We start from the raw sequence: 15,367 nt of genomic DNA, 5'->3' as shown, positions 1-15,367 counted from the left end.
CCAACACCTTTGAGTAGTCATGTATTTCTACTGTTATGGTTGTTGACTGACTGACCACCCTACTGATCACAGACAGTTTTCAGTTTGAATTTGTGAGAGTTAGAGGGGAGGGGAGTGAGTGGACAATGCTAAAGCCCTATGAAGCTGTGGGGCTGCCTGTCTGTAGGAATCTGCTGACTGTTGAGGGAAGGTCTATTTGCTTCTAAGATACTCTGCTCTGCAAAGACACCCTAAGGCTCTCATCAAAAGTAAATTAAATGCTGCACTGTAGCACTGTTGCTTGAATTTTCGAAGTGCCTAATTATGCTTTCAAGTACCTTTATTGGCTTAGAGAGGTTTGGCTACTGTACTATGCTTTTTTCTTGTTGTGATAGCTTTTTAAATGCATACATTTGCTCCTGATATATTTGTCGTTAGTTCTGTGCCTCTGTAACATGCTCCGTTATTACATTTACCGAACAAGAATACACTATATAGCTGACTTGGGAGGAACAGATCCTCTTTTTAATCCCAACAATGCTTTTGATACTAATTTAAATGAATGCTGTATTTTTCTCTCTCATTCATGTTTGAATTTGCATGAATTAAGTTATAATGTATTTTCAAATGCTTTGTTTTAGGAGTAACCCAGTGGCTTTCTATATACAATTTTAATACAATAATGTGCATCTTTTTTATGAATTCGATTCTAAAACTTATTTACTTGGAAGAAACTTTCATTGATTTCAACTGAATTTACTTACAAGTCAGGGTGCATAACATTTCAACTTACAATAAAACAGCATGGAGATAAGGCATTAAATTGATGAACATTTAGATATTTTTTTAAAACCACAAGTTTTTTAATTTGTTTAAAGATTAATTTGTTCAGAAATAGCTCATTGAAGTGTGTGGCATAAATGTGCTTTAAAACTGTGATTATTTCCCACAAAGAATGTGCTAGGTTATAGGTTTATCAGCAATGTCTGAACAATGGAAATGTTTACCATATGGAAAATAAAAATATTTCTTCTTGTAGGCATATTTCAATTCATAGCACCCAGCGAGAAAGAATTGTATCTGTTTCCCCCCATTAAAATTATTATAGAACTTGCACGCATATCATTCAAATGCTGATTATTATGAATGAGTCCATAATGATCTCCGAGATATTGAAAATTCTCCTTGTCATACAAAGTGCTCAGAACCGATCAGAGAGACAATGGGTCTAGCTAATGGGTCTAACAACCTGGTATGCCTTTCAAGCTTGCACAGAACAAATAAGGCAATTACCAGTAAATTTCAAACTTTTAGTTCTGTAACTATTACTTATTAAACTTTTAACACATCAGGACTTGATCCTAAATTGATCTGGTGTAAAAAAAAATAAAGAATTAAGTACATTTCAAATTAATTTTAAATATTATAACGAACTGCATTTATTTTCATTACAGTATGTTAAATTCTGGTGTTCATTTAATTTATAATTGTATTTTTTATATGTGGAGATTAATAAGAACAAACTTATAAAAACAAATGTGTAATGCAACCCTGTGCATTTTTAACCAGCCGTCCCACTGTGTTCAATAGGGCTTGTGGTCAGGAAAGTATGAATAGGATTTCAGGGTTAAAATAGTTTTACATGATGATAAACAGCATCAAATGAACACAAGTACTGTGGTCCACAGCTTCTTGTGTAAATGATGCTACTTAAAAGCCATGTTTACAGATTCTGGTGAAACTCAGATACAGTTGCTAGAATCAACAGGAAGGCATAAAACTGTTTTAATATTCTCTCTGTGTTGAAGTAAGCCACACAAAAGTGGATACCATGCCCTAAATTGTACAGGAGTGTTTGTGTTTATCTTTCCAAGATCTTAAAACATTTTATATACAAGCTACTGTACATTTCTCATAAAAATGCATTAGGAAAAAACCAAAGCCTTTTCTTTCAAATTAACAAAATGACTGTTCTATACTTCTGCATCTTCTAATTTTTCTTAAATCCCACATACAAAATAAAATACATGGAGCAATCAAAACATTGTGTGCCTGGCACAGATCAAAATTATTTCAGTATTTTAAAAATAATGATAATTTATCTTAATAAAAAACTTATGTGAAATTTTAGTTCTACCCCCGCCTGCCAACTATAAGCCCAAAGAATTTCACCAGGTTTACATATGGTAATTTAAGACCCTAGGGTGGTCTTCCCTTAACCTGGCCTAAACCATAGATTAGACCCACTGAAATAAATGGATTTAAGTTAGTTATGCTTTAACAAGTCCATTTATTTCATTTGTACTGATACTGAAAGAGAAGGCAAAGCTTTTGTTGCAATACTATTTCTATTTTTATTTAAGTTAGAATGAATGTGCGATTCTGAGAAAAAATCAAGGAACTAAAATTATTTTGTAGACTGAATACTGTTTTTTGAAAAGGCAAATGGATTCACAGTAGTTGATAAACAAGGTTCTGTAATGTTCATCATACTCTTCCATATGTTGTAGCGGATTTTTCCGGTAACAATGTTACTTTTGTTTGAGTGGGAAGCTATTTTTTCTTGTTTCCTCTGCCTTTTACAAAATAATAATTTTTGTAGAAGAAAATTATGTTCTACTGGAACACAGATGAAATTCTGACATTGTGTTTCCTGGAAATATTAGCCACAGCTGTTTTTATATTCTGTTTATATTGCAATGTTATCATTTAGAAAACTTATGCTCAGTGCTTTTTTTCTGGGGGTACGCAGGGGTACACATACCCCTAAACATTTTGTGACTCTAACGGAAGAACTTTAAAATTTTAAAAATTTTAGTTTCTTCTCTAGCACGGTGGATCATCAGCTTCATTGCTACCCCAATGGTGACCTCATTTCCTGTCATGGTGTTCCTGTCAATGGTGATTTTCTTGAGTCAAAATGAGAGTACTCCTAAACATTTTTTTAAAAGAAAAAAATCACTGCTTATGCCCCATGCTTCTAATGTATTTGGAACCCACAGAGTAGCATAGAACTTTTTAAGAATAACTACACTCTCGTTCTTTTTCTTTTTTTAAGGATAGCATTGTTAAAATGCAGCTTTTTATGCAACTCAAGGACCAAATGACACATGTCATAGATGTTCCTGATGATATCTCCAAACTTTTTCTTAAGAGCAGCTATAGGGAAAGGGGGGTAAATTTGATCATAGCAGTAGCACTAGATCAGGGGTCAGCAAACTTTTTCAGCAGGGGGCCGGTCCAGTGTCCCTCAGACCTTGTGTGGGGGATGGACTATGTTTTGAAAAATAATAATGAACGAATTCCTATGCCCCACAAATAACCCAGAGATGTATTTTAAATAAAAGCACACATTCGACTCATGTAAAAACACACTGATTCCCGGACCATCCGTGGGCCAGATTTAGAAGGCGATTGGGCTGGATCCGGCCCCCAGGCACTAGATGAAGAGGTAATCTTTCCCCCATACTGTTACCCCAATCAAAACCTGTGCCGTTAGCCTTCGGTAATACAGGGACCCAGATTTAGCTGCCACATGGGTCCTTTGATTTAGATCAGGAAATAGCATGGGGTAATCAGTTGGTAGGCCCTTTCCCAATAGTACTGCTTCCATCAAATTTTCTTCCAGCACCGTAGCTTTAAAAACCAAACAAACACCTGGAGAGTCCATTATAGCTTGGACCTTAGTTGAACAAAGAAACAGAGACGTCACCCCTGTCAAAGAGCTGCATCAGCACTCCCGCCAGAAAAAAGTACTTTCTGCCTTTGTGCCACAGTGCAAGAGAGATGGGAAGACTCTGGCATTCTGTACATTTTTCAGACTGGGCTGAAATCTTCCTTGTGGTTAGCTAACTATACACGGAATATATACAGAGCAATAAAGACCGGTGTGCAATTTATTTTAGAGACTTGGTTAGTAACATTTCAAAGTCAAACTACGTATTTTGGGTTTCACATTAACAACTTTCTTGTAGAATTTTTAAAAAGTGGATGTAATTTTACACAATATTGCCCATTTCATGCAAACATACAAACTAATGTCATTTTTGAAGTTCCCTATATATGTTCTCAGAACAGATCTGCCTCACCAAGGGAAAAGAAAGTATGATGAAATTGAGAATATTAGTACTGATGTTTTAAAGAGGAGCATACAGCTTTTTCTCCTGTTTTTCAGCAGTGGCAAATCTGATTTATAGAATCAAAGATCTGAGTTATTTGTGCAGAACGTTTCTTTTCTCTTTATATGTTCTGTGCTCCTGGACTTTCTATGTAATGGTAACTGTGATGTTAGAGAGAATTTAGCTTTTTGGTAATTGCTAAATAAATATCAGATGGAGAGCAATTTTGTTTTCTCACCTACCAAAATTCTGTAACACAATATTCACATAACTGAAGGAGATTTGTGAAAGCTTTAAACCCCCCCCCCCAAAAAAAAAAACCACCAGCCCCATTTAAGTATACAAGCGCATGCGGTCTGTGATCATAAATAATTGTTTCTAGTTCAGAATCTTGACATTTACAGCTTTCTCCAGTGAGGATCCATTTCACTTTTTGCTAGAAAAGCTCAGAACTGTATCTATAAATCTCTTGTGTTCTTTTGAAACTGTATCCATTAACATTTTCACATTCACTGGAAGGCAAGAAAAGCCCTGCTGGGTTAAATCAAAGGCCTATCCGGTCCAACATTCTGTTCCCTCAAAAGCCAACCAGATGCCCAAAGGAAGCCCACAAGGAAGATATGAGTGTAATGGATGTAGGTCCCTCCTGAACTGGGTCATGGGATTGGTATACTGGTATTGTATTAAGTGGATCCAGTCCTACTGTTGTAAGCCAAAAATGGCTTATCTCCTGAGTTTATGCCAATAAAAACTCAGAAACGTGAGGAGTTAAGAGTCCAGTGTTTATTGCAAAAGCAATAGGTTACAGTAGGATTGTTCCGCAAAACTGCAACCACGCCCAGTGGTTCAGGCAGCGGTATTTATAAAGTTTCAAACAAAGCATTTCAATTTTCACCAATCATGTACATCATGCCCTCGTTTAAACATGTGCAATAAGCACTGGCAATTTTGCTGATTCAGTGTGGTTACCGGATCTGTTACAATTTGTTAGTGTGCATGTTGGGAACCTGTGTTACATGTATCCATTTGCACCATGTAGCAACTTATGTTCTAGCTTTGAGCTATATCTTTGTGATTCATATATTAGCTGTATTTCTTTTTTTTTTTTAATAAATTTTTATTGGTTTTACAGCATTTTTGAGAAAAACAAACAAACATAAAACAAAACAAACATACAAAATAATTTCAAAGATATTTTCATAAACCTCTTTTCTTGAACTTCCCCATACCCCCCCTCTCTGCATCCCAGTGTCCATATTTGAACTAGCAACTCCCAGATGTTACTTTCTAATCTCTGTCATCTTAGTCCTCCTTTATTGTCTAACCTTGTATCCCTGTACCCTGTTACTTCTAGCAACCACAACATTTTAACATTCGTTGAGTTTATAGTAGTCCTTAAGATAGCTTTTAAATTTTTTCCAATCTTCTTCCACCATCTCTTTGCGTTGGTCACGGATTCTGCCTGTCATCTCAGCCAGTGTCATATAGTCCATCACTTTCATCTGCCATTCTTCCAGAAGCTGTATTTCTGCCCCAGTTGGGGCTGAGTCTGGACAGCAACCAACACTAACATCAAACTGCAGCCAAGGTTTGTTAATGCATGTCGTGGGAACGAGACCATTATATACTTTCATTTCTAAAAAGGCTTTTTCCTTCAACAAAGGCTCAACTTAACAGTCATTGGGTAAGAGAAGTGGTCTTTTTATGGCTCAGTAACTAGTTAAAGAACAGGAAGTGGATGATGGTAATAATTATACCATCTTTGCAGTGCAGGATACAGCAGGGTCCCAGAAACATCCGTATTGGGAATGGTGCTATTTGATGTATTCAAAAGTGATCTATAGTAACAGATGTGCTGTGAGGTGGCTAAGTTTCCAAATTATACTTCCAAATTATTCACGGTAAAGAAAAAGAACCTCTTCAAACCGGAAAACAAACAAAAATAAACAAAACAAAGCAGGGGGGAAAAATGGTAAATCAGATTCAATGTTAATGAAGCAGATGAGGGTAAAAATTCCTCACTTCACATTGACACTGATGTTGCCTAATTCGGCAGTGACTAAACAGGAAAGAGAATAGCTTGGTGGGAAGAACAGCTCTGTGTGTGGCAGGACAGCAGTGAAAAGGGAAATTTCCATTTGGGGGATTATTAGGAAATAGAGCAAAAAAAAAAATAGTATTGTGATCCCTTTATGGTCTATGGTTCAGCTGCATTTGGAATAATGTGAATACAGTTCTGGTTGCTCCATCTAAAAAAAAAAGAAAAGTTGGAATAGGTGCAGAAAAGAACAGTCAAAATGATTAAGTGGTCAGAGCAATTTCCATACAAGGAAAGGCTAAGTCAGGCTTTGCCAACCTGGATCCCCTCCAGATGTTGTTGAGATACACCTCCCATCATTCCCAGCCAGCACCAAGTTGGTGAATACTGAACTAAAGTTTGGAGGCTCTTTACTGTAGAAGACAAACAACTAAAGAGGGGCATTACAAAATGTGGATAAAAAGTTTGGCCTGCTTTTTCAGGGTTCTCAGTTGTGTAACAACAGCCCCTATACTAGCCTAAAAATGGATGTGCACAGGGTGGGGCCTGCCACTGCCATCCTACTGCCCAGTGCTTTGTTTCTAGGGAAAAAAGGTGCCAGTACTCTGGGCAGTTGCCCTGGACACAAAAATTCCTTGGGGTCAGGAAAAACAATTACATGTAAAACAACTGCATGTTTTTCTGGAATGTCACTAAGATCTTGGTACATATCATTATTGCATAATGTATGATAATTAATTGACTTGCTACAACACCATACCTTTTTCTGTACTCTCAGTACCTGACTGTGCGCCACAGGGTCAAACTGTCCAACATTCTGCTGGGACACGGGCTTGCGCCTCTTTCCCCAAGCCCAGCTTAAAGGAAGAAGGTGCGATGCTTTGATGGGATCAAAGAGCCCTCCCACCTTCTCCTCCCCCCCCCAAAAGGTGGTGGTACTCTGTACTGTCACATACTGCCAGAAAAAAGCACTGCTGCTGCCTCTTATGTGTTCAGTTTACAATGCTTGAATATGTAAGAGAGCCACAAACAAATACATTGGTGAAGAGGTGGCGCGTGGACAGCTACAGAAGCCAATGCTCCTAGAAGCCATCTTCTCTTCTAGATGTCACAGTGTGATGCCCAAAATTTAAAGCACCAGCTGGTAAGCCCAGTTTGTTCAAAGGCTTTCTAGAAGGAGTAGAGATCTGGGACTCAGCTACATTAGTCAAAAAGCAGCGTTTTAAATGCGTTCTAAATTTTCTTCATTTTTAAAGACTCCCCCTCCCCACATGTTTCCAATAGAAAATCTGATTGGGGGTGTGTGGGGAAAAATATTTTCTCTTTTATAATACAAAATGGTTTTTAAAATCACAATTTTCTGTCTAAGATGGCCTACAACATTCAAGAATGATAATTCTGACATATAAAATAGCCATAATCAAGGTATGTCCCTGCACTTAGTGAGGGATGGCATCTTAATGAGGCCCATATACAGGACATTTGTTGCTTATGTATTGCATATATCTCAATTTCCCCAAAAACCTCCTTTTTACCAGGGAGGAGAGAGGAAAAAATGTTTATTTCCTACAGCCTCAAAATGTCCAGAAATCTGACATCTCTAAGATGGAGGTGCTTTTGGTTAATGGCACTGAAACCTTCAAACCATGTGGCAGCTCCTGCTTCACTAAGAAGCTCTGGTCCTGATTTCTGTCCGTAACAGAGTGATAAAACTAAAAAGGAATTATGTCAGTTTTGGAAGGAGTTAAGGGTGAAGTTCCAGGGCTGCTCAATCCCATCAACTACTGTAATGGCAGCAGCATATGTCTTTATTGCAGTTCGTTGACTGACATTCATGCATTAGGCATGGATGCCTGCAAGGGAAAGCCTACAAATGGAGACCTGTATACTTGTGCATTGTAGATCAGGAGGATCCCAAGGCCCAAACGAGACCTAGGGGTGGCCCCCAGGGATGTAAGTAAGCATGGCACACCAAGCATTAACCACAGTTGCTGAGAGCATGTCATTCAAGTAAAAAACCAAAGTCTAACAAATGAGCAAATATGTCACTGGTTGGAAATTAAGGTAGAAACCATAGCTAAAGGGGTTGCTCCTGTGCTTGCTGTGAACTGCTCTTGTGAACAGCCAGTGTAAATGACACAATTGCCAGTCAGTACGGTATGCATTTAATTTCCTTCTAATCTCATGATCTACAGCTGCCCTGCCCCCACCCCGCCCCTCAGCAATGCTTATGCTATCATAGTTATACAATTACTGTAGTTACTCTTTAAGATACCACAAGACATTCTTGCTTGTTGCCGGGGGGGGGGGGGTTAAGAGCTCTAAGGAACATTTAACATTGGTGTTGGCATACAAAATCACATGTGCAGGTCTACCTGTCTAGCATATAAGGCTACCTGGCATAAGTGAGGAAGGCACAAATTAACCTTCCCAGTCTTTGCTTTAAACAAAAAGATGCAGAAATACACACACTTCATTCCTACAAGCTTTGTGTGGGATTTAATGGAAAAATTGCAAGGACCTATTTTCACACCAAGAACAGCACTTTCCAAACATCCGCTTTATACACAGGCACAATATATTCCACAAACTCTGTGTTTCAGACATGTGGGAGTGGGGGGAACTACTAGGTTCTCATTAGCACACACCCATTTTATGAATGGATGTAGCTGTGATTCAATATAGCTTCTGTGAATCAATATATCAATTCAGATTTTAGCTTGGAAAGCAAACTCTGCCATTTTCCTTAAACACCTCCCCTTCCATCACTCTATTCTTTCCCATATCCAAATTGATTTCTTGTGCACACTCCTAGGCTTCCCTTGAGGTGGAAAGAGGGGAGGGAACGCTCTGGAATGGGGCAAACACACTAGAATGAGATTGGGATCTTGGCAGCTTTTTCTGTTCCTCTGTCTCCAAGGCAGCCCCCACCCCACCTACTTCTCCCTGAAATGATCTCTCTAGTCTCTACTCCACTGCGAATGAAAATAAATAATAAATACCTCCTCCTCCACCCCAGCTTTTCAGCACTAGTCACCCTCAGTCGGTATTCGGCCTCACCTCCTCAAACTTGCTCAGGAAGAACAAAGGGCCATCCATGAGTTGGTGTGGGTGGCAGAAGCAGCAGGACTTAGCTCCTGCTCCTGCTGTGCTCTGCTCACTTCTGCAGCCCCACACCTTGTGCCAGGTGTGCATGCGTACTCATAACCTGGACTCTTGAGCACAGCCCAGTCCTTTGTCGTCCTCTGTGCTCCTTCCCACCACTGAGGCCTGGAGAAAGAGGCTAATTGTGACAGTAGAGAAGGGCAGACGCATACACCCCAGAGCATCTACACAATCATTTTCAGAGATGGAGGTTAACTGGGACAGGGAGGGGAGGAAAGGGCAGACCCCTTCCCCTGAAAGTATATGCAATATTTTTCAACCAGCTCCTGCTGGCCTGAAGCTTCCAAGTTGCATGTAGTCTTCTTTATTAATTGTTGTTGTTGTTGTTGTTGCCACTTTCGTCCACCTGGAGATTCAAGCCCTTCACCTGCCACCTGGGGTGTGGGGTTAGGCAAACCTGGAGACTCCAGGTCAGCCTGCCTGCCTGCCTGGTAATTCTAGTGCATTGATTTCCATTAGGAGTAGGGCCTTTATGGTAGTGGCACTCCATTAAGGCATTAGCTTTCCATGTATTTTCCAAACTCCTACGATCAGGTTCACAGAATGCACATACAGCCTATATCCATACAGGTCTATGCAAGTAGGCCAGCAGTTAACCTATTACATACAAACCAAAGAATTTGTTTTGTTTTGTTTTACTGCAGCTATAATGTTTGCCTGAACTACTTTATATCAATACTGCACATATTAAAACCTAGAAATAACCATCCATTAATAATTCCTGAAAACTATTATGTGGTTCAATTGTTGGTGACTGTTAGCAGTTTTTGATCCCTTTAATTCTTTCAGTCATATTTATTCCATAAACATTTTGTGCTTTTCCTATGAAATTATGCCATCCAGATACACAATATTTTTATTGCACTTACAATTGGATTTTCTTTGATATTTCTCTGTGCTTTTGTATGTGTTTGCATACTTTCAATAACTGTAATATGTAGGGAAGGGGGTTGATGTGGGGACCCAACTTGGACTTAAACAATTCTAAGCCTTTTGATGATTTTTCACATTGCATCTCCTATGAAACTGAGCAATGTGTAATTATAGTAACACAACATGTGTTCATATTTTGTGGGCATGATCTGTTTTGGTTCTCCAATTTTGATCTCTCACTCTTATAGCATATATGTAACAGAATAAAAGATGCCTGAATTAAATATATGGAGGGAAACATCTCAAGCAATTCTTCACTTCTGGAAAAGGTTAAGATATTCAACCCTTTAAATTGCTAAAAACTATTCCATTAACTAATTTTGGCTGCTGCCCAAACTTGCAGAATTGGTGTATTCTTCCTTGTAGAAACCAGATATTTTGTTCAGTTTAGCCTGATGCTGCAAGCCTATACTTACTTAGAACTGAGTCAGCTCCTTTGACTCCAATGGGACATACAGAACAAGCCCATTGTGTCTATTCAGCAGTGAATCAGATTGAGTACAATGGGATTTACTTCCTGGTATTTAAAGGATTGCAACATGCACCAATAAACTTGTTTGTCACTCATTCCCTCTTCTAGGAGCTATGGAAACTGCAGTTTGGATGAAAGGGATCTCAGGATTTCTGAGAATTCCTCACCAAACCACAATTCCTAGAATTTTTTAGGGGGGAGCCATGTCAGTTACAGAATTTAATCCAAATTTGCAACATCAACTGGAGATATTTCTGCAGCGCAAATATAGTTGCAGAATGGTAGTATAGGCAACTGGTTCTGAGCCTGTGCAATTAGAAATGAGAAATTACAATCCCAGGACTCTTTTTAAAATGAATGCATTCATGAAACATGCCTTTTTTCAAATGTAAGTATAGCTTGTGAGAATACACCTGGGGTTTCCTTTTAAAGAAAAGATGTTCTTCTGCTGACTGCCTTATACTGAATCAGACCATTGGTCCATCCAGTTTTGTATTGGCAGGTTTTAGGCAACAATTCCAAGGTCTTAGGCAGGGAGATATCAGGAACCTTCTGAATGCAAAACAGATGCTCTACTCCCAGGCAAGAATGTGTAGGATTGATCGTTTTATCTGGATGGAGTTTCCTGTGGCGGCATGTTCTTGTTTACGATAATAAAGTCATTGTGCAGCTTCCTGACCATTGAGTCTTCTAAGCCTTTGTGACAGAAAGGATTTTTTTTTTGATGGAGGAGCATTCTGTCATATAAGCCTCACCTTGTGGGACTTCTCACCACCTCACAGAACTAAGCCTTTGTGACAAGCCAGTAATCAAACCCAAGATCACAGCTTGTCTAACAGACAACTATTTTAGGCAGTCATGGCCTCACAATTAACCTTGCTCTTTATGGACCCTCTCTGCACTCCAGGCTAAGCATTTAAGACCCATACAGCTGTGCCTCACGTGAAGTATGGCTCTCGGTGTATCGCTGAAATGGTGCTTCTTCAATAAGGGAGTTTATTTAAAACAGAAAGATCTTGGAAGGCTTTGCAAAGCAGTGCAAATGACCAATTCATACCACTGAGCTACACTGCTGTGAGTGTAGATTGAAGCAATTAGTATGGAATTTAGCATGTTGGTCATGTGATCACTCCAGCACATCTTGAAAGTAAAATTCAGCACATGAAAGCAATCCAGCCCAACACCTGCCTCAGCACATAGTACAGCAATAACATTAAAATTATGTGTTTTTAAAATAAATAAATAAATTTCCCGGCAGCACCTTTGTGTCTTCAATATGTAGACATCTTGCAGGAGAAGCTTTCCCTAACACAAAGGTGGGGAACCTGTGACCCTCCCAACATTGCTGGACTACAACTCCCATCATCCCTGACCCTCAACCATGCTGCCTGGGTCAGATGGGTGCTGGAGTCCAAAAACATTAGAAAGGCCACAAGTTTCCCAGCCCTAACATGAGACAGTGTTGAGAACAGCTTCATTGACTGACTTTTCCTGTTTCATGTAGCGGTTAAAGTACAAAAGCACGCATACCTTGTGACAGCTACATGGCAGGCAGACATTTCTGAAATTAAAGTGGTATTTTTCCCCCATATCAAATCTATTTGATGGAGAAGCACGTTACATGTTTGCCTGTCATACAGCTGTGAAAGGTATGAGGTGGCATGCATGATGCACATTGTCAACGCTTAACAATTTCACTCTGAATAGGATTGAAAGATTTCCTCTGCCTTCAACGACTTCACATCACACAGGTGCTTGCGTGAGCTGCCTGGACAGAGGCCACAGACCTTTCCACACTTACCTTTTATAGTGGTGTTGTTGCTGTTTGATCTGATGTTTTAAAGAGTGAATTTGGGGCTGAGTGTCTGCACGTTTGGTCACACATTGCGACTGCTTTTCTCTCTTCCACACTACTGGCAACCCTGCACAGATTGGGACCTCAGTACCTAACAGAATACTTCCTCCTATATTCACCTAGGCATACCTTCAGGTCATCAACAGGCACCCTTTTCAGTGTGCACCCTCCTATTATTATTATTATTATTATTATTATTATTATTATTATTATTATTATTATTATTATTTGCTTGTTACTTAAGGTCTCTAAACAACTTGCATTAAAATATAAGTACATTAAACTATTGAAAAAGAAAAGAAGAAGAAACATGCAAAACATTAACATTTTTATAACTACTGTTTGGAGGATAGCAGGGCTTTTTTTGATGTAGCCCCCTAGCTGTGACATGTTCTGCCTAGCAAACCATGCCTGGTGCCCACATTGTTATCTTTTTCAGATGAGGACTTTTCTTTTCTCTCAGTTCTGATTTTAAGATCCCGCAGCATGGCTGGCAATTTGGTTCTATGCTGCTGTATGTGCTTCTTTGGGGACTGATTTTGCATTTGGTTTTTCAGGCTGATTGTCTTTAACCTTATTGTGGTTTTGGTCTAGTGTGCAGTGTATTATAGTCTGGTTTTATTGCAGCATGTTTTTATATTTTATTCTTTTTATTCTTTATTATGCCTGGATAATTTATTTTATGGGGTGCCTCATAAATATAATAATTAAGATAAATGTACCTCTTCTGTGTTTATTTTATGCTGCAAGTCCACCTGGAAGTGCTTTGCCATAAGTGGCAGGATATAAATAGAATAATAATAATAGTAATAGTAATAGTAATAGATCTTGCCAAAATTGCAAGACACTAGGGGTCAATTTCTAACAAACACGGTGCATACACCAGGAAGGAAGGAAGGAAGGAAGGAAGGAAGGAAGGAAGGAAGGAAGGAAGGAAGGAAGGAAGGAAGCTGTCAGAAAATATCAATAAAGATACAGGCTCAGATCCTAAGATGTTAACTTAAGGCAAAACATGGAAGGAAAGTCTCCCATACCTCACTTCCCTCTGCCTCCACCTGAGTAAAAGCCATACCTCAGTGGTGGAGCATCTGCTTTGCATGCAGAAGGTTAGAGGTTCAATTACCATCAATTCAAGGTAAGGCTGGGAATGTTCCATCTGAAACCATGGAGAGCTAATTTCAGTCAATGCAGGCAATATGGAACTAGAGGGATCAATGGCCTCAATATAAGGTAGCACCCTATGTCCTAATTAAGGTTGCCATATTTTGAAGAGCAAAAAAGAGGACACATTTGCCGACTTCGACTTTTAACTATGGATCGCTATGACAACTCTACCCAGGAAAAAGAGGACACATGGCAACACTACATAGTACTCATGAGATGGTTTGTAGGAGGTGCAGGTGACTGCTGGGGTGGAAGAGATGAGAAACTTTCTTGCCTTGAAGGAGGAGAGGGAATATTGTTGCATCAGGCAAGCAGATGGAGTAATCTGCTTAGCACAATATATATATATGAGAGTTAAATATTTCCTCCCTTAATATTTAACTCATATATTTTGTTTGTGTGTTTTGAAATGGTTATAAGTGGTAGCATATATTTTAAATATTTACATATATTCTAAAAGGAGAAATATATATGCCCTGATGCTTATAAAATTATTAGTCTTTTTGTTCTTAATTTGCACCTGGAACCAATTCTCTGAGCACTGCTATTTCGTAGTTTCAGTTCTGCACGAAGACCTGTAAATACTTCCAAATGTTTGCTGTTTTCCTGAGTGTTTGTGTCCCGTCCCGCCCCCCCCCCCCCGCCACACAAAATTGTTCTACTATAAATAATGAATGAAAATGGCCAAATTATCTCCAGTGAGTGAATACGCGAATGACAACTATTAGACTTAAAGCCCCACTTTAGGGCTTTAAGTAGATATAGTTCCTTTTTAAAGGTTCAGGTTAAATAAACATAAGAGCGTATCTTTTTCTTTATTATATGAAGAAAGGTCAAACTGCCAAAAGATGTTAACAAATGCTTCTTTGCTTGGACTGAATGCTCCAGTTAATCACAGCAACAATGCAAAAAATAATAATAATCCATTGATCACAGATTTATAAGAAATGAAGTCGTGAGCTACTTAAAGAAAAGTCTTTGTAGAAGATGAAACTTAGGGAAACCCTTTCTAGATCAGACCAAAGATCTATCTAGCCCAGGAATCTGTTCTTAGAGTGGCCAACTATTGCTAACATTGCTGGGTTGTTGTTGTTGTTGTTGTTGTTGTTGTTGTTGTTGTTGTTGTTGTTGTCAAAAGCACCCACATTTTGGGGTTCATGCTACATATTTCAGTTGATATCTCAACCATATATTCCAAGCACCCATCACAAAAGCAGTCTCTGCCCTTCCTTCTTCAACCCCCTTCTGGATCTAGGAGACAGTGGGGTGGGGGATAGTGAGGAATCTACTGGCCTGTTCCTTGCCTGATCAATCTCTTCCAGCATGGTGTAGTGGTTAAGAGCGGTGGACTCGTAATCTGGGGAACCGGGTTCGCTTCCCCGCTCCTCCACATGCAGCTGCTGGGTGACCTTGGGCTAGTCACACTTCTCTGAAGTCTCTCAGCCTCACTCACCTCACAGAGTGTTTGTTGGGGGGGAGGAAGGGAAAGGATATTGTTAGCCGCTTTGAGACTCCTTAAGGGGAGTGAAAGGCAGGATATCAAGTCCAAACTCCTCCTCCTCCTCTTCTTCTTCTTCGGGGGTAGTGAATGCTTCCCTCTGTGAGGGAACCTTCCCAGGCCCACTGAAAGAGGCGGTCATTAA

At 39.3% G+C, this 15,367-nt stretch overlaps 1 protein-coding gene and 1 long non-coding RNA gene across 5 annotated transcripts in view; one reads left to right on the top strand and one right to left on the bottom strand.

Annotated features, from left to right (window-relative positions):
* Positions 1-15,367, top strand: part of ASIP (agouti signaling protein) — a 95,559-nt gene that overhangs the window by 16,424 nt on the left and 63,768 nt on the right. The window lies entirely within an intron of this gene.
* Positions 1-15,367, bottom strand: part of LOC308588390 — a 92,829-nt gene that overhangs the window by 16,515 nt on the left and 60,947 nt on the right. For 2 of the 4 annotated variants that reach the window (XR_014008694.1, XR_014008695.1), the window contains one exon: positions 13,447-13,716. The exons of the other annotated variants lie outside the window; for them this stretch is intronic. This is a non-coding gene — a long non-coding RNA (uncharacterized lncRNA). Of the gene's footprint in view, positions 1-13,446; positions 13,717-15,367 lie in introns of those variants that run through there. 4 annotated transcript variants of the gene reach the window in all.

Source organism: Podarcis bocagei (assembly GCF_964188305.1).
Source record: "Podarcis bocagei genome assembly, chromosome: 5".
Classification (NCBI taxonomy): domain Eukaryota; kingdom Metazoa; phylum Chordata; class Lepidosauria; order Squamata; family Lacertidae; genus Podarcis; species Podarcis bocagei.
Note: the sequence above shows the minus strand (reverse complement) of the source record. Positions and strands in the feature narration are given on the sequence as shown.